Below are 27516 nucleotides of genomic sequence, written 5' to 3' on the forward strand. Positions count from 1 at the left end.
GAAATGATTAAAATGTCATGAAATTCACATTAATTTTATATATGGAATTAATAGCTCAGTATAACCATTTTTAACTCACAATGTATTCAAATATTTACGTTTATCTTTTATTAAAAATACTAATTGTTTGTCTGTCACTCAGGTTCAATGAACTCTAGAACTCAGATATGATTTGAATTTAAGTGTCGAAATTCTAAAAAATTTGTAGGTTATGTTTGGAGAATTCAGAAAAGTGATAAAGTACAGACCTGTAATTAAATATTTTTTACAGAAAATTATTGATTTGTCATTTTCGAAATTGGAACTGATTTGTCAAGAATTCAATGATAGCATTTAGATTCGTTTGTTGCTGATAACGATACAATCATATAAAATTCAATTAGCGTTTCCAGAGCGCTTTCTCCGTTTTCACTTTTTTAATAAAAGGATTCATTTTGATAGTGAAAGCCTTTTAACTCCTTATTTCCTCCTAACTGATTAATTAGTTCCTAAAGCGGCTTGAAACAATACGCACAAGTGGGCCAGTGTGACAGACACGTTACTATGAGTGCGGTTATATATAGTCAACGGAGTTAATTGTTGGAGAAACGATAGCTATTGCTTTTAATTGAATTTTACTGCCATTTCTTCAGGATGGGAAGCACATTAACAACCCCTTAGGCCTAAATAAAATAATTTAGAGTCTATTTACTCATTTTTTTTTTTTAAAAGAAAGACAAACATTCCCAGGTTACGAATAACCCAACAATGTTTGAAAATCTCCTACTACCACCACAGAAAGCCGAAAATGTTGCTTGTGTTGTGATGGAGGACTTAGCCAGCCGAGGAATCGAACACGCGACGCTCGGGTGAGACCCAAGCGCTATGCCCACTCAACCACTGACCGGTCATAGATTCATAAAAATTCTAATTTATTCTGGAATTAACTCTGGATCTCGGATTTCTTTGAATTCAGACAAGCGATGAAGTAGCTACCTATTATTATTGTCATTCACGAACAGTCATTTTCAAAAATAAAACTGATTGTGTGAAAAATTGAGAAAACAGATTGAAAATGACAATTAAAATAATAAGAGGTAGTTACTTCATCGCTTGCCTGAATTCTTCATACAATTAGTTCTAATTTTGAAAATGACAATTAAAATAATAATAGGTAGTTACTTCATCGCTTGTCTGAATTCTTCACACAATTAGTTCTAATTTTGAAAATGACAATTGAAATAATAATAGGTAGTTAATTCATTGCTTGTCTGAATTCTTCACACAATTAGTTCTAATTTTGAAAATGACAATTAAAATAATAATAGGTAGTTACTTCAACGCTTGTCTGAATTCTTCACACAATTAGTTCCAGTTTGATAGTGAACGTGGAACGACCAAAAATTGGAGTAGTTATACCAAGTAACAAAAGTATGTCAATGCATAAGTAATGTTGATACATTGAAAACACCTTGATCAAATTCCGTTTTTGATTCGCCTGACTAAATGTCAATCGCAGTCTCGACAAAACGCACACAGCACACACGAGCTTCCAAACCACTACTCCAGAATATTAAAGATGTTTACAGTCAATAATAAATGTCAGCCAAACAATAATGTCCACATCCTCGGTTCCTTGTACTTTAGAGTCACCTCTGACTGTTTGCTATTCCGATGGCGTGTCCAGTGTCTATACACCGTACAGAGCACCTGTGATTCATACGCAATTTCAATCATTGTTATTATTGCAAGTCTTTGTGTTGATGTTCCTCTGTAGGTCGGAACGGAAGAGGATATTTGCGGCGGGTACCGGATGAAGTTGTATGCAAGTTTTTGGGGAACAAACAAACTAATTTCCAGATACGATATCTAGATCAGTTATCCAGAACTGTATAGGAATTTTCGGTGTTATTGCCAGGTGAAAACCCAACAAAAATGACGCAGACAATAATGTTTTCACGTAACAAAGCTAATCATCTAGAAAATGTTTCATTTTGACACCTTTTTAGTGGGAAATACAGGGTTTTTCCAATAAGAGTTATTATTTTGATATTCAATCATAAAAAATCAATGGTTTTTTTAGTTGCTTGTGTGGCACGTAGCACCGTCTTGTTGAAAGTAAACGTTGTCCAGATCAATACCATCCAATTCCGGCCATTAATTATCTCTCGATAGCGCAATCCATTCACCGTAACTGTTGCTCCAGCCTCATTTTCGAAAAAGTAAAGTCCAATGACTCCGACTGACCATACACCGCACCAAACAGTCACACGTTGAGGATAGAGAGGCTTTTCAACAATAACTCTTGGGTTTTCCGAGCCCCAGATGCGACAATTTTGCTTGTTGACGAAGCCACCGAGGTGGAAATGGGCTTCATCACTCAAGATGATTTGCATTTGATTCACTCAAGTGAATTTTAACAATTTCAATGCGTTGTTGAAGCGTGTATCGTTCCATTTTTATTAATGGCGTAGGTTCTACTTGTCAAATGTCAAAAAATGACAGCTTTAAAAGTAACATCTACCGAAATAGCGGGCTATTCAAAATAACACCTCTTATTGAAAAACCCTGTATATAGTTTTAAACTTCTTGTTCTTAAAAGTTTTTGTAACGACCTCACCAGCTTTTATGTTTTATTTCCGCTTAGGTCTTCAAGAGCTACGTTCAGTCCTTTCTGTTGTTATAGACCCTGGAGAAACCTTTGGGCCTTATCTACTGATTAAATATATTTGTTATCAAGAGGTCTCGATACGGTACTGACGATCGATAAAGCGATCAATACGATATTGACAAAATGCGTCATCTATGGTCAGTTAACGATATTTGCAAGAGTCGGTATTCAAAAGCCGCGGTCTTTAAGGTTTGGATAAGCTGACAATGTGCACGAGTTTTTGGATAGTACATACCGACTGCCAATGTATAACAAATTAAATATTTTAATTTGATATTGTCAATTTGTTAGTATTTTTAACTTTTACGTAGCCGTGTAACGTTTAGAAATGTCAATCCACAGAGAGATACGCCAGTCTTGCCAGCGCATATCGATTTGGTCTGTGTATTAATAGCGTATCATCGCAACCAAGCTTGGAAAATTTGTATAAACTCATCGGTATTTACGCCTATATATATTAAGTTATCGATAATACTGTGCTAGACGCCTTGTTCCTTAAAAACTGTTATAACATTAGGACATAGCATAACGGGATTAAATTCAACTACAAAATTGATTAAACTACCATAATTATTTATTGTTCTCTGTTCACAGGTTATTTCGAAAGGAACTAAGAAGTTATTTATTTTGATCTTTCTGTCTTGCTATCATTGTTCTCAATAAATTTGTCGTTCAAATTAGTTAAAGGATGTGCACTGCTGTTGGGTAGGTCTGATCAAGATTGGCGAAAAATGACGTCGTCATATTCAAATGAAGTCCGAGTAAGTAAGTACTGGGAATCTTCAAATTTCCATTGGAATAGCCCCCCAAGCAAAGGAGGTCACGGATAATTAACAGTCGCATGGTATTGTTTATCGATTCGGCCTCAATTGATCCTGTTTATGGCATGAAAGTCATCGCGGTGCGTGTCCAACTCAGGGCTCCCATAGGCACATGCATACTGACTGATGACTGCCGGATTTACTGGGAAGTCAACGACTTATATCGATCGCAATCGAATTGGTGAATAGTTCTAGCAAATGTCAAACTTCAATGAGTAAAATAAGAAGAATTTTCTATTGGATTTTCCCAGCGGGTTCCTAGGTAGATGATGGCCTTGAAATTCGATAAAAATTGCTTGCTTTTCAGAGCATAATTTATTTCATTTAGTAGAAGTAAGTTAGACCTCTTCTCTTTTCTCTTGTTAGGTACAAAATTAAGGGCATTTTTTATTTTTTTCGATTAATTTCTACAAGAATATTGACATCAATTTGAAAGACCCTGTTCAAATTTATTTTTATAATACGCCCATACGAGCTTTTGCAAACGAATGGTATACTTAATAGTTTAGTGTAACAGTAAACACGAAGAGAATTTTTCTATTTAAATTATATAGAACCCATGCAGACGAATAGTATTATGCTAACATTAATAATATTATTATTGAGGTGTGTTATTATAGCCTTCTTGTAACTATATTTCGTGTAGTTGAACACATCTACTAATTCTGCGAAAGTATTGCCAACTGAATGCAATCTAGGGTACAAGCGAATATATGAATGACTTTGCCCTGATATTGTTGTTGCAATTCAAAATAATGTTCACGAAGATGCTTTTATATGTTTTTTCGTAGGTATTTATTTATTCACAGTAAACAAAAATTTTCCCTTGATTTTTCATGGTAACAACCAATGTCGCAATAAAAGCGTGTAGGAACTTAAACCTACCAACAGTAATAATTATTTAAAGTAGTCTGTTTGGCGGATGGGATAAGAGACAATAAGTTATAGATTAACATAACAACGACATTGAAACGTGCGTGATTTAAGTGTCAATCAGCTGATGCGAGTACCTACCTGCAGTACCTATTTAACTGAAGTACTTACTTACCAGGCTGACTTGAGGTCTCTTTCTAGGCCTACCACGCGCCGTGGATGTTATGGATAATCCACGCACCTGGGATTGGACGAAAGAATTTCTTCATCTTTGTAGGTACTAGCTAATAGTGATGGGATATTACTTTCGATGTATCGATGATTTTAAAATTTTAAATGTTGACAGTAAGAAAATCATTGGAATTGATTTATTGGATTATACATACATTTATTATTTGTTATATAAATAATTGCATATTCACTTTGTAGCTTTATTTAAATTTAAATAAAATATATAACTTTGTATGCACCACTATTTAATCAAAATTCCATACAAAATTATTTTTTCGTAGAAGAATATTATTTTCTCCGTACAAACTTTTCAAATTTTGTACCTGATAACTACCTTAATACGTTGAAATTTCGAAAAATATTAACATAAAAAAATAAATCTTTTTTACTATACTGTCATGTAGAATCACCTCCCGAAGTCTGTGCACTTTAACTCCGGACACCCTGTATGTTATTTTGTTGATTATTTTGATAAAATAGTGATGGATACGATGTAATTTATTTACTTTAATTTTCTTAACTTTTTAAATATCTTGTTAATCTCAAATAAATAATGTATTGTTGTATTTAACCCAAGTAAACCTATTATGTATGTACCTATACTATGCCTGTCTCCGCTACGGAATTTCCGAGTAACACAGGCAATGAAAAAAAAAAAAATTATTTTATTAAGATAAATTAATAAACAAAAACTCTTTTTAATTAATGCATAAGTACATCCACTTAATCGAAATCTCGAAATCTGTGATAATTATAATTGATGAGTCGTTGAAAAATAGGCTTTTTTTTAATCGGTTGTAATTTTTGTAAAATTATTGTTTGACACAAAACTACGTCGTCAATTTTGCTATTTTTTATGTCTTAAAAATCCCGTGTATGTATTTTTACATACTATATTTGCGAAATAAAAAAAATATAGAAATAACAATTCCCATCACTATTGCAGAGTGACTTATTTCAACTTGGGTTATAATAACGGAACAGCTTCTTTTGCAGATTCTCTGGATTCCTATAACCTCTGTTATGAAGTGATTGAGATGTTTGACTTGATGTCGCGATGTTGAAATGACTATATTTTATGAACATAGTCTTACGACTGAAGCGATAAGAAATACATTTACTATAGATAATAAGTTGGATGAATGAAGAAAAATTATGTATTACACCACTAACATAATGTTTGATAAAGTTAACCACTCAATCCTTATGGCCAAACCACATGCAATGGGTATAATTATCCTTCTTTAATTCTTACTTGAGAGAAAGGAAACAAAGACTTAAAATAAATAACTTTGAATCTATTCATATTGATGTAACCTCTGGTGTACCTCAAGGAGCTCATCTAACTCCACTTCTATTTAACTTATTTATTAATGATATTATTGGTGTTTGTTCTCACATGCGTTTTTGGCTTTTCGCAGATGATAATAAGATCATCAAAATAATTAAATAATAACAAGATTGTTTTCTTTTTCAATTAGATATTAGCTCATTTTAGTGATTGGTGTAAAATCAATTGCTTGAAGCTAAATGTTGACAAATTCAAAAATTTGAAATTTTATCGAGCGAAGAAAAAAATCATTTTTGGATATAAACTAAATGATCTTTGCATATCTACTGTGCAGTTTATCAAGGAACTTGGTGTCACTTTAGATTACAAGCTGTATTTTCGTGAACAAATTAATAACGTAGTTAATAAATATCTTGATCTACTTGGCTTCATCAAAAGAATTACATCTGACTTAATATAATACAATTACCGTAAAAATTCTTTACTGTTCGTTTCTTTGCCCTAATCTAGAATATGCCTGCGTTATTTGGTCTCCATTCTATGATGTTCACATTAATCATATTGAATCCGTACAGCATCGCTTCTCAAGGGGAATTGCTTGGAGGTTAGGGCTAGAAAGATGCGATTACTCATAAGATGAACTTGAAGTAAAATTAAATCATTCCTCTTTAAAAAAACGTAGGAAGGACTTTGATCACATCTGAATTTTCAAAGTTATTAACAGTGTGATTGACTCACTGACTTTGTTGCAACTCATCCCTTTCAATATCCCTTTTTGTAGACTCTGCAATAATGATTTGCTTTTTCTCAATACTCCACAAATTATGGAAACCATTCACCAATGTCCATAATGGCCAGACTTGTCAACTCAAATCAGGACTTTGAATTTTTTGGTTTACGCCTTAATGATTTGTGTCAGTCATTACGCAAGTAATATTTTGTATTAATGTGGCAGAAGTAGTGAATTCCATCAAAACCTTGTTGCTGTCTTGACTTGACATTATCTTTATTGTTAATGTGCTCTATTTTTGTCGTATCAGTAATTTTTAAATTTTCCTGTATTGTAACATTTCTCCTTGTATTAACTTCGTGTAATATGTTATGTGTTGTAATTAGACATGGTTCGTTAGTAAATAAATAAACATATAAATCAAATTAAAACTAGCAATTTAAAAAAAAAAATCTCACCAAGAGAACTCTTTTTTTAAACAATTTTTTTTTTTCAGATGATTGTAAATTGACAGTTTTGAGTTGTTGGTTTGATATTAAGAATGAATGAACCCTGATATGAATAAAGCCATTTAATTTCGCTCAAGAGTTCCAACTGACTAAAGTTAATAACCAGTGCCCCCCAAATTATTGAATATTATTAAGCTAAATTAAGTATTTGAGGGAAGACAAAATGAACGGAAAAGTTGAAGTGCCCGGCTATTAAAATTATCATTAGCCAATAGCTAAGACTGGCTAAGATATAACAAATTTCAGCAAAGAGCCTTTGCCGTGTCCAGCTATATAGCCGCATCTAGGCCTGGCTCTGGAGCCAAGGAGTTTGCCGCTCTTTCGTGGAGGTCGTTCGTTAATAATGCTAATGATACATTTATATTTCTAGGAATTTGGAGCCGACCCAAGAAAAAAGATCTCTCTATTACCACTATAGTAATAATAAATTAATATGTTTCAATAATGACATTCCAAAACATTTGAATAACCTTCAAAACGAAATAATTTATTCAGATAACATTGTAATTGCGTGCGTAATATGCATTCACGACCAATAAGCAGTACCTACCTACCCAAGTAGAGTCATCAATTCGACTGGCGGTAATGCCCATCGAATTGACGCGCGTTAAATAGTGATAACACCTCAGACCCGCGGCTGAAACGATATTATGTTACCTGAGAGGCAGCTAACGGCCGTGTAAAGTGTTGTAAGGCGATAACCAACGACTGGTCGCTAACTGGTAACATGTCATTAACTGGTAACACTGAGAGGTGTGCGACTGTGCTCTATGCGGTATAAGTGAAGTGTAATGATAAAGGTATGATGCAGGTGGGAGGTTGCGCTCTTAATCGAAAATCTATGTGTGGAATGGAGTTGGCTAGGGGATTCCCAATCTTTAATCATAAATATTTAACCGATTGATCAATTATTACAAAAAAATATATTGAAAGGATAGCGGACACTCTAATTAATTAATTGGATAAATCGGACGATAAACTTTAAGGGTAAACTTAAAAGAATTATATTAAAACACAAATAACTTTGTTTACATCACTTTAATATATATATAACCTCTACATGTTTTATGAACAAAGTTCACCTCATCAGGAGTAGAGTTCACTATGAGGTGAACTTTTTTTATGAAACATGTAGAGGTTATACTCGTTTATATTAAAGTGATGCAAACAAAGTTATTTGTTTTTTTTTTTAAATATAATTAATAAGAAGAAAATTTCTTCGAAAAATTGAAAGAATTCATAAAATGCTCTTTCATAGATGGCGCCAATTTAAATATTTTAGTAATAGACACTTGAATCGGTACAATATTGTATTTTTATGCCTTTCTCGAAAGAATTGAGTTTTTTAACGGGCAAAAGTATAAATTCATATTCATATTGCGTATGTACTAGCGCAAATAGATTTTTTTGTTTTAATTTTGCAAAGCAGTAGGTACCTTGCAAAAAGCGGTAATGCAAGTGTTTTTTCTAAAAACTAATTAGAGCGAATAATGAACGAGCAGTTTTTGAATAATTTTAAGGATCCCTAATTTGGGCGAATAGTGACATCTCCGGGAATCTATTTACTCGTACTTCAAAGAATAAAAATAATGTTCTCTTAGTCGGAGATAAGATATCATGACTGTAATAATATATGATCTTCGGTAAGATATAACAATTATAATAATGTCTTTGGGTATCACTTAATCAGAGAGTCTTGAAATGTTAATATTATACTTATTTATGTTATTTATGTATTCCCTCCTTCCTATTTCTATGTTAGAAGAAGTCGGGGACGTCTGAGGAAGACATGGTATGATCAAGTGAGCCAGACACTTGAGTCGAACCATATCAAGAGTAACAGAAGAGTATGTATGAGACGATGGTAAGGCAAGGAGTGTGTGCCAAGACCGAGTTGTATAAATTTATATATAATTGTAAAAAGCATTCACTTTGTGGCTCATCATAATTTACAATAAAAACACATAAATTTGTTTTTGACCACTTTAGTTTTATTTTCACTCTACCGGTTTCGGAAGAACCCTTCCTTCGTCAGGAGAATATTAAAAACTGATCTACTACACAAAATATTGAAATATATACACAAAAATTTTAAGTGTTTGAGGGAGGGGTGGACAAAGTGGAAGGGGTAATTACGGGAATTCCAGGAAGAACAGATCAGTTTTTTAATGCTTCCGATTTTGTTGTCCGGGTTAAATCTTCCCCATAGGAAAAACTAAACCCTTCCACTCACTTTTCCACAAATGATCAGCTAGTCAATCAACACTATGCAAGTGCATTATATAAGTAAAATAAATACAAAACAATACAAGAACAACAACATGTCAACTCACCAGAGATCAAATGGAAAAAAAAATAATTCACCGACTCCAGATATTTTCATATCAGAGGGTTCGGCTCGGTAGAACTTCTAACAGGGCCTAGAAATCCTACTGATCCCTTAACATAAATATTTAAAAATATTTTGTTATCCTACATCTATTCAAAATGACCGACTTTTGCATCTTTATATATAATTTTTTTGATAGATCTAATACGCCTAAATTTTTAATGAGAGAGCTAGGTATAATGCCAGTAGCCGAAATAACGAATGGTAATATTAGTAGTAATATATTATTATTATATTGGAGGGCACTGTTGAAAATCAGCTGCATTCCAGGAGAAATCCGGAATGCATAGCTGAGCAGTGACCTTTTTGTCAATAGAATTTATGTTAAAAATATGTAAAATCTATCTTTTGGCAAATAAATGTTTTTTATTATTATTATTATATACCTACAATGTGGTTATCTTCATGCTATTTTCCAAGTCCTATTATGTAAATTCCATGCCATGTAAATTAGAGAGAACATTTTTTGTCCTCGTGGTAAAAACAATGCTTCCAATGATGTATTGCTTTTAAGCAAAAAATAATCATATCCTAGCACACATTATATTCAAAGTAAAGCGATTTATCTAAGCGTAATACTTTTTTTTAACATTTGGATTGTTGAAAATTAATCTCCTAGATATCATTTTTAATACTAGTATGGTCTAATCTATTTGATTGTGGGTATCCTAAATACTTATAAACCTCATCCCTTTTCATACTAGTAATTTGGAAATTTCTAAATATACTCTCGTCCCCATCTACAATTTTGCCATTCTCTATATGGATCGTTCTACATTTATCTAAACCAAAAGTCATTTTGATATCATATGAAAAGTTTTTAACTACCTCGATCATTTTCTCTAAATTTTGTTCAGAATTCGAAAATAGTTTTATATCATCCATAAATAATAAATGCGAAATTGTACTACAATCAATTCGTATTAGTAGTAGATCAGTTTTTAATATTCTCCTGACGAAGGAACGGTTCTTCCGAAACCGGTAGAGTGAAAATAAAACTATGGTGGTCAAAAACAAATTTATGTGTTTTTATTGTAAATTTACATATATTAATATTTCATCTACGGTTACATAAAAACATTGTTTAAGTTGATCTATTCAATATTATTTGACAACTTTATTTCGAAAAATATAGTCATTAAATAATTGAGTCGTATTGTATTTATATATTCAGACAGTGCTTCGACAGCTTCCCACTGACTATGATCGCGTGCCGAGACAATTCTGGACTGCAACAATCAGGGTATACTTATTGCAGGAACTGCCTCCTATTGCCCTGCCTGCTATTGCTATAGGTATAGAGTCAGGGCTTTCAAGTGACAGAGTTGTGTCTACATTATGCAAGTGAGACTTACCTGTTGTCTTCCTACACGAGAATTGTTACTTTTACGCCTCCGGTTCATAGCCAGACACGCAGGGGTTGGTAGGAGATTAAATTTCAACAATCAAAATGTTAAAAAAAGTATTACGCTTAGATAATTCGCTTTACTTTGAATATAATGTGTGCTAGGATATGATTACTTTTCGCTTAAAAGCAATACATCATTGGAAGCATTGTTTTTACCACGAGGACAAAAAATGTTCTCTCTAATTTACATGGCATGGAATTTACATAATAGGACTTGGAAAATAGCATGAACATAACCACATTGTAGGTATATAATAATAAAAAAAACATTTATTTGCCAATAGATAGATTTTACATATTTTTTTACATAAATTCTATTGACAAAAAGGTCACTGCTCAGCTATGCATTCCGGATTTCTCCTGGAATGCAGCTGATTTTCAGCAGTGCTCTCCAATATAATAATAATAATATATTACTACTAATGTTACCATTCGTTATTTCGGCTACTGGCATTATACCTAGCTCTCTCATTCAAAATTTAGGCGTATTAGATCTATCAAAAAATTTATATATAAAGATGCAAAAGTCGGTCATTTTGAATACATGTAGGATAACGAAAGATTTTTTAAATATTTATGTTGAGGGATCAGTAGGATTTATAGGCCCTGTTAGAAGTTCTACCGAGCCGAACCCTCTGATATGAAAATATCTGGAGTCGGTGAATTATTTTCCCATTTGATCTCTGGTGAGTTGACGTGTTGTTATTGTATTGTTTTGTATTTATTTTGCTTATTTAATGCACTTACATAGTGTTGATTGACTAGATGATCATTTGTGGAAAAGTGAGTGGAAGGGTTTAGTTTTTCCTGTGGGGAAGATTTAACCCGGACATAAAATCGGAAGTAGGTATAATAATGAACAATTAAATAATATTAACAATAAAAAATCAAATGAACACACACAAATAAAAATAGAAGATATACAAATTGTGGTATACACAGTGCAAATTAATAATATAGTCAACAAAAATTCAAAATAAACAATAATCGAAACCACATGAACCTAAGTATCCCCTTCATTGTAACGATAGCAACCATTCGCAGCAAAGCTTTTTGAAGCAATGCAACGATGTCGATATTCGAATTGACAAAAATATAGATTTTTAATGTATAGATATTCGGGAATCTCCAAAATTTTGAGGTATAAATTAGTAGATTAGTAGAGTAGAGAAAAATCGTCATTTTAATTTTACTCGTGTATGCTAAGGACTAACATTTTGTATAAGTTAGCTAATAATTGTGATAAAGTAAACATAACTAACAACGAATGACTAACAAAAATTAAAGAATTTTCCTAATACTCTCGACAGAATATTGTTTATAATAATGGTTCGCTACGATTGGTGACTTTGGCACGAGAGTGGTAAATTTTTTTTTACATTAACCATTACGCACACAAAGGCCTTGAGGAAAATAATTTCTCTCAGGGCCTATGTCATCTTTTGGGATGTTATGTGGAGGGTCTTTTTTAAGGAAAGGAAGTAGAGGAAGTTACGGGAAAGTAAAGGGTATGAGAGTTGGGTAGGAATCTAGGAAATAGTTTGTCCAAGAGTGAAATACATATTAATATATCGTTCCCATTGCGGCATAAGTCACTGGGTTTAGAGATCAGTAGAAGAGGTCAAACTGTCTCCCCAAATGGGCCTCTCCTGATATGGCATGCCACGCATGCTGTTGGAAAGACACACCTCATTCAATTAACCCAGACAACCCTGCTAAGTCACCAAACGTAGCGAACCACTTGGGGAAACCTATAACAGAGGTGTTGGTTATCAAACCCACCTCCAAAGTTACTTTCAGTATTGCCCTGGTGAAAGATCACCGTTTGAAACGTGCGTTGCTTGAAATGAGTTTAGGCGTGTTTGGTGACCAGATCATAATAGCCGGTACTTCCCCACCTTCCTTATCTCAATCTTCTTCCGCTCCCCAATATCTTCAGCCTCACAACATATCCTAATAAATTGGAGAAGCCATAGTCTCACTGGCTTCAGACAGTTGGGACACCTGTGCGATATTCGCATAAAAAAATTATAGTTAAAAAATCTTGGGTTATCTGTACGTTATTCAAATATGTCTACGTAGTTAATGCCCTAGTTCGGCCCTGACATTAAAGTTGTTTATTGCTTCCTTGGAATTAACATTGACCCACGTGGAATGCAGATTATCGCATGATCTGAGAGTTATTATTTGTTTAGATTTCGACATTGTGGTCGAGACCAAAACAAAGCTTACAATTTTCTTGTCTCTTTTTTCTTTCCTCACAACATAGGCAATGTAAAGCTCCATTGACCACGAATAGTAGCTAATTTTGCTGTTTTCACACAAAATTTAAACTAAAATCAACAAAATGGAAAATAAATCAAACATTACTATTATAAGCATTAATTACTCGCCTGAAATATCGATACAAATTTAAAATATCTCCCGAGTAAAAATAAATGCCTCCGACGGGAATTGAACCCGCACCTTCTGATGTCCGGTCAGGTGCTCTGAACCACTGAGCTACGTCTCTGTCCTTTGTGCTATACATAAAATCCTTGTCTTATAAACATGAGTTTATCATTAAAAAAATAATAGGTTATAATACCTTAAATTACATTACGTTGGCTACTGAATACGTCTGCAATTGGTCTTCTCGTCGACTTCTGTATTACCGGGACAACGTCTTTATCTACTCCGCCATTGGGACCAAACTTTTAAACGTCATTTTCATCGATTTCATATTTCAAGTTAAGAATTAACAGTATTATCTTGCAACAAATTTGCCAATATTTTTCGCTGCTAATCTTTTTTGAATGATCACATAGTTCTGAAGAATTGGTTTTTTAACTAAATAGTGTAAGCATATCCAATTTTTATTTATGTAGGATACGTATTGAATTTTTCTAAAAGTCTAAATGAAAGTTCAATTTTTACTAGAGTAACTTTTCTTTTTAATAGAGTTGTTTGGCGGTCCGTCCTCTCTGCCTACCCCTGCGGTAAATAGCGTGATGGTTAATTAGTTAGTTACCCATCAATGCAATACATCGAAGAAGAAGATAATAAGTCTAAACGAAACATTAAACATTACAAGACACAGACGAATAAAAAGGTAATGGTTTCAACTGAGAATTGAACCCAGAATCTCTGTGTTACCGGAACAACGCCACTAACCACTCGACCATTGGGACCTAATCATTTAACGTCATAAAAAAGAAAGTGTATCTCGTATTACAAATTCAGAATTAACAATATTAGACTAAACAAATTTTTCGTATTTGCTGCAATTTTTTTATCATAAAATTCACGGATTTATTAAAAATATATATATACGTTAAGGCGATGCACTACGTTGTGTAATATTTTAAATAGAGCCTCTATCAATAATAACCCTTACTTAGATGGCGATAAGGTTTAAATTCGCCTGTTTTGATTTATGCAAGAAAAAAAACATGGCCAAAAAGTGCCTTTTATTTTATTTTGTGGATGTCCAGGCATAAATATTTAATTTTTTTTCGATCATTTTATAAATAACTTAATTTGACACATTCTACAATAAAATCATAACCGAAATGGGTTCGTAAATAGGAGATTTTGAACTTAAAAGCAGTTTTCATAGGCCTTATGCATTATTTTTTTCTGGGCTTATAAAAAGACTTATCTAAAAAATACTCGATTATTTCAAAGGCCAAAATGTATTCTACTCGCAGTATTTGATTAAAGCATCTGAAACATTTCTAGGCGACCAAATTTTCTAACCAAAAACACATGATTTTGCAGTGCTACGTATGGCATCGCCTTAAGTGATCTATACACGTAACATGATGTAACATACGTACTTTATAATTTAGACGTAATTAAGCTATTTTGGTTTACGTGCTGTGATGAGTACAGACAGTTAATTCAGTTTCCAATAATCACTCCATTAGCGCGCGTATCACATTCACTTAGATAAGAAAAAAGATGCTGTATCTAATACATCAGCATTATACAAGACAAACAAAACAATCATCTATATCACATAAACATCTAAAGTGGTTAATGAAATTTCAGATACCAGTTTTAACAAATATTAAATGCAAATTGTAAGTCACAAACTGGTCTTCACAACATATTTTCGATTCAAAAATAGACATAAAGAAAATGATTTAAATGTCAGTCAACTCTGTGGCGACAGATTTCAACGAATGGTCGTTACGAAGCAATGTGATTCTGTTAATATTATATATTATTTGTTGTGATCTATTGGTAATGTTCATGTTACTTTGATCTTTTTGGTTTGATTCAATGTATCATAAAGGTAGTTAACATTTAGAATAACATATAGGTATTGTTGAATGTCTTCTAAGCACTTTTTATTTTAAACATTGACAGTTAGTAATTTACGTCGGCCGTTTCGCTAGTCAAAATAGATCAATCTCCAAGCGAAGCAAAAATTTTAACGCTTGGTACAGCATTTATCTCATGAATTTCATGTAATAGAAAATTGATTTTTTTTCTATTAAGATGGTGTCCAATAAATAAAATACATTAGTTTCAGTTTTGTGAAGCAACTGGCCAATAATTATATAATAACAGAACCTGTATAGAAACTTAGCTACTTGAAAATCAACTTTAAAATTTGAATAATTCATCAAATTTCAGTGTCGATTTGCAAGTTTTGTGAAGGTTCTATTCAAGTTCTGTTATTATATAATTATTGGCCAGTTTTAAAAAAAATCTGAAATAATCAAATAACTTGTATAGAACCTTCAAAGAACTTGAAAATCAACTTTGAAATATGATGAATTGTTCAAATTCTGTAAAACAACCCGTCCTTAATCAACTTTGTTTTCAAGTACTTAATTTATTTCCATCTATCTAATGATGTTAACATATTATTTATTGATTTACCCAAACATTTAATCATATTATGGAAAGACCCAATTAAACCTTGGTTTTAAGTAACTTTATTGATATAATTTTATTGTCTACCGGTTTCGGTACTTCCGTACCATCAGAACGGTTATAAAAATTATTATAACAGTCCTGATAAAGTTCATTCAAGTGACATAAAACCAAGTATTTTCGTTTCATTTATAATTTGTTAAATGGCGACATTTTCGGTCAAAAAAGTGTCTATAGACTCAGGCTATTAACCTCTTTAAGGGCACTATGTCAAATATCAGATCTGTCTCCAGTTGGAAGATGGAATGCACACAAGAGAATAGCGAACAGGCTTCCTCGTGCGCACGTGTGTATGGCCGACTTATTGTTGAACTTGACACGTGAATGACATTCATAAGCATTAAAAATACTCATTTCAGTTGTGACTCTATCTGTAACTCCGGTTCAATGAACTTTGGCATTGAATTTAAATACATTTTCAAGTGTTTGTTTTGAGTTTTCAGATAAGCAATAATATAGCATTAATGGATGTGATTACTGAAATTATCTTGCTCAAAATACTATGAAATATAAAAAAGGCGTTTTTTTTGATAGATTTAAAAAAAATTATTTACGACTAATTTAGGTTCCAATGTAAATATGTCATTTGTAATTAAAATTTAAGTCATAAAAATGATTTTAATAATATATTTTTTAAATTTATGTTTTTACTAGTTGTACCCCGCCACGCGTTGATGTGGCTCAATCTGTCTGTGCAGATAGAGAAACAATAGCGCGTTTTGCTTTTACGTTCAACATTTTTTTTTCAATATATTATATTTATTTATTTTTATTTTTATTATATTTATATATAACAAAATGAACCATTGTCTGTCCAACTGGGAAGGATTCCCGTTTCGGGACAGCAAAATTGTGTATTTAGTACATAATATTCTTACAATTGAATGGCGATGCTGTCAAAACAAATTTTGAGAACATTGTTGATTGCATTCGAAGTGACAGGATGGTTTCTTTATCCTTGAAAGAATCACAAAGATGTAATTTATTACCAGGGTCAATTTGGATAACATTAGTAATTGCATTCAGAACAGATGAATGGTTTCTTTCGGGACATCACAAGTCTGAGATTCTTTCCAGGCCATTTTGGAGAACATTTACAATTGTATAGTTAGAATTTCCACATTTATAAATCAGTATAAGACATATGAATCCTATTGTACTATATTTTTAGAATTTCTTAGGTGATAGAAATTACACTTTACTAGACCAGAATATATGACGTATGACATATGAATTTCCAATTTTAAATTTGGATGTCGTAACAAAAAATCATGTTTTTACCTGTCACAGGTGACATTTAAGGTATATGAAAAAATACATGCGTACTTTGACAACATTGGGTCAAAAATACATGCGTACTTTGACAACATTGGGTCAAAAATACATGCGTACTTTGACAACATTGGGTCAAAATTTTAAAGCAATCGGTGAAGAACGTTCGGAGATTTAAGATTTTTAACAAACGATCATTTATATAGATAGAAGGATGGTACATAGGGTAAAATAAAAATAAAAACCTATCATTTAATTGCAAATAATTGCTAAAATATTCTTTAAAATCCTGAAAAAATCTGTTTCCTTTCAGGCCTATATTTTAAAATTTTTTAAAATTCGAAACACATATAAATAAAGTATCACATATATGCAGTGACTATATATGTGGGAATATATACAGGGTTTTCCAATAAGAGGTGTTATTTTGATATTCAATCGTAAAAGATCAATGGTTTCTTTGCTTGTGTGGCATGTATCTTGTTGAAAGTTGTCCAAATCAATACCATCTAATTTCGGCCATAAAAAATCATTAATCATCTCTCGATAGCGCAATCCATTCACCGTAACTGTTGCTCCAGCCTCATTTTCGAAATAGTAAGGTCCAATGACTCCGCCGGACCATAAACCGCACCAAACAGTCACACGTTGAGGATAAAGATGTTTTTCAACAATAACTCTTGGGTTTTGCGACAGTTTTGCTTGTAGACGAAGCCACCGAGGTGGAAATGGGCCTCATCCACAGACATAGGAATTAATAGACGAGAAGATAATGGCGAGGGGTAAAATCAACTGTTGAAGAACGAAGGGCGTGAGGCTGACTGTGATTCGTCAATAAATCAATCTGACAGTAAATAGGCATCTCGCATTATAATATCACCATTTACTTCTTAAAAGTAAAATCTGTTTTTGAATGAATATACATTTTTACATGGGAGCGCAAATTACTCGCCACGTTATGAACAAATTTGCGAAGTCCAAATTCGGCAAAAAAATTCGGTTGTATTTTCAGAGTCGAATATTTCGTTTAAGTATTTAGTTAAGACACTTTTATAAATGTTCATAATTTACTTCCCAGCAACCAACCAGCTTTGTGTTTCGCGTCCAGACATGTTTCTACAACTGATCCATATTGTATGATGTGAATATGCTTAAAATAAAGTAAAATAATGCTTATATATGGAATGTAATACGACAATTGGGTTTATTCTCTTTTTCACATCTATTTTTACAAGTTTTCATAGTACAAGTCAACATTTTGCCGTGTTATTTCGTAAAATGAACCGATGATGACTCGACCATAGTTCGCACAAGAATGATGACGTCACGTTTTCAAATTTCACTTGAGGCCATACGCCAGCACAGCCGGTTCCAATGGAACCGGTATGGGGAGTGGGGATAATACGCTTTTAATCACTTAGGGCAGGTCTACTAATATTCATATGTCTATGGCCTCATCACTCAAGATGATTTGCATTTGATTCACTCAACTGAATTTTAATAATTTCAATGCGTTGTTGAAGCGTGTATCGTTCCATTTTTATTAATGACGTAGTTTATACTTGTCAAATGTTAAAAAATGACAGCTTCAAAAGTAACATCTACCGAAATAGCAGGATATTTAAAATAACACCTCTTATTGGAAAAACCTGTATATTGACTTTATATGAGCGACACCTTTTAGTTTGTTTGGATGTTTGGCATCAAATCCAAATTTAAATTTTGTATAAAAAGGCTTCGCAGCCGTTCTCTTAAACGTCTTGCAACAAAACATGTCAATTCTTTTATCTGAGTGGGTGTAAATTATGTCACAAAACCTCATTTTAAACAATCTAAATTGCTAGAAGTTTTTCTGAGCAGGTAAAATTGATGATTTGTTTATTTAAAACAAAACATTTAAAATTTGAATATCTACCCAAATCCTGACCAGTAAAGAGCTAAACAACTTTTAAAAATAACAAAAAAAAAATCCATGTTAAACAATATGAAATAAATTGTCAACATTAATTGGGATACAGTTATGTTTATCGCCTGATGAGCAAAAATGCCATTTTTATTGACCGGGTATATATCTCGACTCATAAACTATCAATAAAAAACAGAGAACTTGTTTAATCTCATTATGTAATGACAATAAATCGGCAAAAAATATGCTAAACTGAAAGGCGAGAGGAACCGAGTTCGGGGAATAAAAAACTAATTCAATGATGGATCTTGCTTATATTAGCGATGAGTTCTCCATTGGTGTTATTCTGAGATGCTATATAGGGACTGAACTATATACTAACTAATAACAACTAATATACAATAGGTAATAGATATGTAAATATCCAATTATAGCTCTATGGATAGAAGTCTAATATCAAATGATCCAAATAAAAAATCATTTTTTTTTAAATAAATTTGTAGTCATAGAAATTTATGTTCTTTTAACTTAAGTGGTCTGTCATTTTTTTAAAACCTATAGGTATTAGTTTTCATTTTAAAAAATTCTCCTTGATGCCGTAATGTAAAATTAAAGATTTAAACAATTACAATACCTGTAATTTATTTATTTATTTATTTATTTATTTATTGTTTATTTGCAAAAACAGTATGAACCAGAACATTGCAATATCGATAATTAACATTTACAAAAAAGTGAATAACAAATAGGTACATTTACAAGTGGGACAAAGAAAAAAGTTTCAAATTTAGATTTACAATTTTAAGTATTGAATAATAATATTTCACGTTTAAATACGTTGTAGGACATGTGGAAAATATCCACATTTCCTGCGAGGCAGTTAATTAACCTAGTGATTCTTCCCAAGGGCATCACCATTGGTAAGTTAGTTCTGCACCTAGGAAGAATCAAAAGCCTGTGTTGGCGGCCTCGCGCGAAATTATCCGGGACATAAAATCCTATTTTAGCCAGAATGTCTGGTATTGATACTAAACCGTTTAGTAGCTTATACGCCATCAGGAGTAATGCAACATCCCTTCTGGAACTAAGGCTGCATATACCCAGCATTCCCGAGATAAATGCTGTTGGAAACAGCCATGGGTAATAACCAAACTCTCTCATGTAGAGGTATCGTAAAAACTTTTTTTGTATCTTCTCGACCATTAGTACATAGACAGTGTCCTCTGGCCCCCATACCTGAGATCCATTCTCGAGAATGCTACGCACTAAGCTAAAGTAAAGCAGCCTTATTACTGCAAGGTTGGTCAAGTCTTTCGAATTGTGTATGACAAAACCCAACATCTTAGTGGCTGATTTACAGATCTTTTCAATATGAGCGTGAAATGTTAAGCGAATGTCGTACACAATTCCCAAGTCCTTGCAAGTCACCATGTGCTTCAGTGACGTATCTTTCATTTTGTAATTAAAATATATGGTCTTGTGTGCCCTTGTAAAGCACATCACTGAACATTTTTGGAAGTTGAACCCAAGTTTGTTATCAATACTCCAGTCAATAATTGCATCGATATCTTCCTGGAGCTTTCTACAGTCTTCTATCGATCTTATTCTCAGAAAGAGTTTGATGTCATCGGCAAAAAGTAGAAAACGGACGAATTTAATCTTTCCCTGAATATTGTTTATAAAAATTAAAAACAATAGGGGTCCTAAATTGGATCCCTGCGGCACACCAGAATTTGTAGGATATGCATTAGAGTTGAACTCACCATAGGACACGAATTGTTCTCTTTCACTCAAATAGTTACAAAAGAGTTTCAATAAGTTTTCCGAAAAACCAATTTCTTCGAGCCTATTTAGAAGCACTAAGTGATCAACTCTATCGAAAGCCTTTGCAAAGTCATGGTAAGATGCGTCAACTTGCTCGTTGTTATCGAGTGCTCTCGACAAGTAATCTGTAAATACCATTAAATTTGTAGTGGTTGATCGGCCATGTCTAAATCCATGTTGTTGTTCGATCAAGAATGGTTCAACTTTGGTATAAACATATTTATGGATAATTATTTCCAATAGTTTAGCAGGTGCGGAGAGAATCGCTATAGGACGGTAGTTGGTTGTTTGATACTTGTCGCCATCTTTGTGTAAAGGGGTGACTTTCGACAGCTTCCATAATTTAGGAAAAATTCCGTTTTTAACCGTTTTTTTTGTTTTTGTAATATGATGTCATACGCTAAGGAAGGGTTGCTTAGCAGAATTAGAACAATTTTATCAAATTTCTCAGTTCAAATCTCTGAAAATCCTATTTAATTTCCGTTATTATCCTAGTACTGTGAAACAACGCCACATGATGAAGTAATAACAGAACTTGAATAGAACTTGAATTTCAACTTTGAAATTTGATGAATTGTGTTCAATTTCTGCGAAGCAACCCGTCTTTAGACGTAAACCAAGCATTTTTTCAATTATTGACAAATGTAGCTTCATTAAAAAAATAACACGCAAGAGACACACTTTTTTTTAATATCCCGTCATGATGGGCAAAAACAATGCTTAAACCAATGTAAAAATTCATTTTTTTTTTATTCCGCACATTCAAAAACTCAAATCTGTACCCTTCATGAATTATCCCAAAAAATGTCCATCAACAAACGTGAACCGGGCTTAAGTATACATTGACCCAATTTAATGAAAAATAAGTATATTTTTCGCAATCTTCAATTTATTTTCAACATAATATAATTCCGTGAAATATTACAACTTTTAACAACAAATCAAAATTAACTACCATTTGTGCGATCTCTACAACCTTACTAATATCAATGGATATATATTATGTAGGTAGGTACCTAATTTTATTTTTCATTAATTGCACAATTTTTTTTTACTATGTCATTTTTCTGCTACAAATTATAAACTCTTATATTTAAACCAACCTTTCAGGTGTACGCGACAAATCAATAAATAAGATAAACAATAATAACACTGTGAGAACCGACGTGTTCTTTATCTGACCGCGCGTTGAGGTCTTCATGCAAAAATATCCTTTCAGTCAAACCTCTTATTCTTCAGCATTATGAAAAATTATTTACTAACTTACTTTTTTACTTTATTAAAGTTAAGTTGTATGTTCATTGGTGGTATGATTATTCTTTAGATCTGGAATTATTTATATTTGATAATATACAAAGTTTTATAAAAAAATCATATTATACATTAAAAATACAGATTGCACATAATTTAAAAATATATGTAAAAATTCTGTGAAAGTTCAGTTCAAGTTCTGTTAAAGTACTGTAAAACAACCGGTCAACAAATAATAAACAGAACTTGAATTTTAACTTAACGTAAATCTGTTAAACAGCCTTTAATATTCTGAAAATTTATGGGTGGGGGTATTTTCGCAGAATCAATACACTTTTATAGAAACAAAACGGAAAATGTACTCACCCTTGTAACGGAAAATCTTCTGAAAAATCACCGTAGAACTGAACGTACACAGGGAGCACGGCACTTGTGGTCAACTTAGACCTTTATGTAATATACATGTGAAGAATTTAATAAAATAATGTGAATTATTATTGATAGGTGATAGCGGCCACTAAGTGCGGTTGATTAACTTCTACAGGTGAGGTTTCGGGCCCGCCGCAACGGGGTCTGGTCCTCGTCAACCGGGGAGGCCCTTATATATGGTGGCGCGTTGGTTGGACCCCCCCCCCCCCTCCCCCACCCACGTGGTATTGCAAATTGCTACCCTGCTTTGAACCACTGAAATCTATCTATTAGGGTGTAAATGCGACCATATGGTAGAGGGGTAAGTTCGTTGGCTCTAGGCTCTGAGATCGCTGCTCAAAACACAACGAGAGCAAATACATAAAATGAATTAATTCAATATTGTTAAAAATCAAAACAACATTTTTGTAGAATTAGTAGGCCGATTTGATTCAGTGTCACGGTCTTGTGATCTAGGAGGTTTTGGAAAAACTATCGGCTGGCATCCCGAAAATGGAAACGTATTAGTTTATTTAGTAGCTACACACGTTTGCAGCAAAAAGTAACATAATTTGAGAAATAATGTGTGAACGATAATACAGGGTTTTCCAATAAGAGGTGTTATTTTGAATAGCCCGTTATTTCGGTAGATGTTAATTTTGAAGCCGTAATTTTTTAACACTTGACAAATAAAAACTACGTCATTAATAAAAATGGAAAGATACACGCTTCAACAATGCATTAAAATTATTAAAATTCACTCGAGTGAATCAAATGCAAATCATCTCGAGTGATGAGGCCCATTTCCACCTCGGTGGCTTCGTCAACAAGCAAAATTGTCGCATCTGGGGCTCGGAAAACCCAAGAGTTATTGTTAAAAAAGCTTCTCTATTCTAAACGTGTGACTGTTTGGTGCGGTTTATGGTCCGGCGGAGTCATTGGACCTTACTTTTTCGACAATGAGGCTGGAGCAACAGTTGCGGTGAATGGATTGCGCTATCGAGAGATGATTAATGATTTTTTTATGGCTGGAATTAGATGGTATTAATTTGAACAACGTTTACTTTCAACAAGAGGGCGCTACGTGCCACACAAGCAACGAAACCATTGATCTTTTACGATTGAATATCAAAATAACACCTCTTATTGGAAAACCCTGTATATTAGTTTTGCTTTTTTCATTCATGCGCAAGTGATGATTGCTTACGCAAGGATTATAACGGAAATAATAATGATAATATCATTATAGGAAACGAAGTGATGGAGTAATCCTTTGACGGGAATCCCCGAAATTCACTTTAATTTTTAAATACATCTATTTGAATTGTGCCTTTGTTTTCAATAGCGAATGAATGCCAATATTGGAAGCGGAATTTTTACCCACTTACTATCAACAGATTACTTACTATCAACAGATTTCATTACGGTGGCAATCACGTACACACGCGTATATACACACATTTATCTGAAATGGTTAATATACGAAATAAATATCAGTCCTCCCCAATCCGGCATTTGGGAAGGATGGTAGAGTTATCGACTCCAGTTCGTGGGTTTAAAGGTTCATTCCTCAAACCAACATTATTAATTTTAGTTTTAAAGAAATTTGAAAGAGATGTATAATAATTTAAAAAAAAACTATGTTTTTTTCTGGATGATTTCTTCGAAAAAAATTTCCTTTAAACGGTTATAACTTTGTGATAGCATTATTTATTTTATCAAAAAGACAAGTTACAAATCACTTTGGTTTTACTCCAATCTAAATTTTTCATGAACATGTAGATTGCGTGTAAAAACAAATATTTGATTTCATACACTTTATTTAACCCTTTTGGCTGCTTGAGCTAATAATTTATTTGTTAATTACAAGCGGTTCAGAATCAGAACATAACCATTGGCAGGTCACCAAACATTACAAAACTGTATCCATTAATATTTTTCAATCGCTAGACGCCATTGTTTTTACACTTAAGAGGAAGCTACAAGCCAAAAATGTGTAAATTCTTGGTATGCCTTATATTGTCACGAATATATGCAATAGGCATTTTATTTTTTTATTAGTTTTTATTATGTGCATCTATATAAAAAGGTTTAGGTCGAGACAGACAAGTTTGCAAATATTTTATAATATTAAAATACAGTACATTTTTCAATAAAGCAAAAATATTTGACAAAAATTTTCAGGTTGGTAGGTAGTGGTAAAAATAATGAGATAGAGGATTATATTTGGGTGATGTGACGTTTTTCGATGATCCATTGTTTGATCAGGATTTTGTATTTGTTAATATTATTCGATTGTCTTGATTTTTCAGGTTGGTTATTGTATATTTTAGACGCAATGTATTTGAAATTTTTTTGACCAAATGTTGTGTTTGTATGAGTTCTTTGGTTTTGTGCCTTGTGTTTACAATTCTTTGGGTATTTTCATAAAATATATGTGTTTTATTTTTAAACAGATGAATTAAGATAGTTAAAATAAGTAAAATTGCTTGGCAAACGGTGTCTAAAAACGCTCGATTACAAGTTCAAAAGCGGTTATTATTTATTTTGTAAACAATTTTATAAAAAAGAAAAAAAGTTAATCAAGGGAAACTGTCACAGAAAATCTTTGCCATAATTTTGTATTTTTTAAAGTTGTTTCATTTATGAGTTCATACATTCTCTTCATTTAGACTTTTAGAGATAGTCAATAGATATCCCATATAAATTAAAAAATCGTATATATTTATCCGAGACTCTAACTTGGTTAAAAACCAATTCTTAAGAATTTTGTGATCATTCAAAAATATGTTTGCCAAAAATATGGGATTTATGGGATTAAAATTAGTTTTAAGATAATATCGTTAATTCTGTATTTGAAATATGAGATCGACAAATAAATATAATTATTAAGGTGACAACGTAACTCATCAAAATGAAAACTCAATACACCTTTAAAAGGTGATATAAAGTTACGAAAAGTGATGTAGGTTAAGTTCGTATGTTAGTTTTATTTCATCAGTTTTAACGACTTTATAAATGTATTTTGATGTGTCATTGTATTGAGTTATCATTTAAACAATAATTAGGTTGAGCGGGTAAAGTCGTTTTACCGGAAAGACAGAGATCCTAAATTCAATTCACTGTTGAGACCGTTATTTTTTTATTTTATGTGTCTTGTTCTGTTTCGTGTTTCGTTTAGATTTGTTAGTGTTATCTACTTCTTAAAAGATACATATAAATTCACATTATTCGTTTGTCAGCCCCAATAATTTAATGTAATCACAGCTAGTGGAAGTCGCTTGCACTTGAAGAAAATGTTAGACAAACCTTCGACAATAGCTACAGGTATAATTTGGATATCGTAGTATCTTCATATTTACTATGTGCAAAAATAATTACCAGCAAACAAATATTTATTTGGGCGTGAGTCATCGTGTGACTTGTGTTAGAGTGCATTCCTGATTATGGACACTGTCATTAAATATAAAATCGATTATTATTAGTGGACCTTTTAATCTGCTGCCAAGTTTAGTTTTTGAATAACCTATATTTTTGTTTCTTTTTGCATAACTTAAGGAGTAAAACTTCAAATTGTAATATTTAACCGTTGAAGACAGTATTATTGTTCGTTTCAGAGAGTCGTTAATGTTGTCTTCAATGAGTAAATATATTTGTTACATATATTTACAGCATTAAGACTGCCTCCGTGGTTGAGTGGTTTTGATCTTTGGCTAAGAATATAGAGGTCACTGTTTAAAAATTTTCGGCGTGCGTAAATAAAATTTATTTGATTTATTTTTTATTTTTCACTATTTAATCACTCAAAATAATATGTAGTACATTTTCTGCATGTTCTACTAGAGTGAATGATACTATCAGTATCGCCCTGGTGAATGGCCACAATTCGGAATTGATTCGTTTTTTGAAATGGTTTTAGTTGTGTAAAAGTTTAGAACATTTGTATTTGCAATATGTAAAAGTTTAGAAAATTTGTATTTGCAATATGTAACAATTTAAAATATTTGTATTTGCAATATGTAAAAGTTTAGAACATTTGTATTTGCAATATGTAAAAGTTTAGAACATTCATATTTGCAATATGTAAAAAAATTAGAACATTTGTATTTGCAATATGTAAAAATTTAGAACATTTGTATTTGCAATATGTAAAAGTTTAGAACATTTGTATTTGCAATATGTAAAAATTTAGAATTTTTGTTTTTGTAATCTGCAAAAGTTTAGAACATTTGTATTTGCAATATGTAAAAGTTTAGAACATTTGTATTTGCAATATGTAAAAATTTAGAATTTTTGTTTTTGCAATATGTAACAATTTAGAATATTTGTATTTGCAATATGTAAAAGTTTAGAGCATTTGTATTTGCAATATGTAAAAATTTAGAATTTTTGTTTTTGTAATATGCTAAAGTTTAGAACATTTGTATTTGCAATATGTAAAAGTTTAGAACATTTGTATTTGCAATATGTAAAAATTTAGAATTTTTGTTTTTGCAATATGTAACAATTTAGAATATTTGTATTTGCAATATGTAAAAGTTTAGAGCATTTGTATTTGCAATATGTAAAAATTTAGAACTTTTGTTTTTGTAATATGTAAAAGTTTAGAACATTTGTATTTGCAATATAGAAAATTTTAGAACATTTGTATTTGCAATATGTAAAAGTTTAGAACATTGGTATTTGAAATTTGTAAATGTTTAGAACATTTGTATTTGCAATATGTAAAAGTTTAGAACATTGACCGGTCGGTGGCCGAATTGACATCGCGTTCGGGTCCCACCCGGGCGTAGTGTGTTCAATTCCTCGGCTGGCTAAGTCCTCCATAACAACACAAGCAACATTTTCAGCTTACTGTGGTGGTAGTAGGAGATTTTTCAAATATTGTCATGTTATTCGTAACCCGGAAATGTTTGTCTTACTTTAAAAAAAAAATGTATTTAGAATATGTAAAAGGTACATTTGTATTTGCCATACATAAAAATTTAGAACATTTGTATTTGCAATATGTATAGGGTGAGAACATT

General features: G+C 32.2%; 2 protein-coding genes across 2 annotated transcripts in view; one reads left to right on the plus strand and one right to left on the minus strand.

Moving 5' to 3' along the window:
- LOC149421427 (putative chitinase 10) overlaps window positions 1–22646 on the minus strand; it is a 127189-nt gene extending 104543 nt beyond the window's left edge. The window contains exon 1 of the mRNA XM_089634764.1: window positions 22448–22646. The gene's annotated coding sequence lies outside the window, so the exon portion shown is untranslated. The remainder of the gene's footprint in view (window positions 1–22447) is intronic.
- The window catches only part of LOC149421426 (putative serine hydrolase), a 268266-nt gene that overhangs the window by 128655 nt on the left and 112095 nt on the right, over window positions 1–27516 (plus strand). The window lies entirely within an intron of this gene.

This window comes from Hesperophylax consimilis, chromosome 8 (genome assembly GCF_061612785.1).
Source record: "Hesperophylax consimilis isolate HC1 chromosome 8, BYU_Hcon_1.0, whole genome shotgun sequence".
NCBI classification, from domain to species: domain Eukaryota; kingdom Metazoa; phylum Arthropoda; class Insecta; order Trichoptera; family Limnephilidae; genus Hesperophylax; species Hesperophylax consimilis.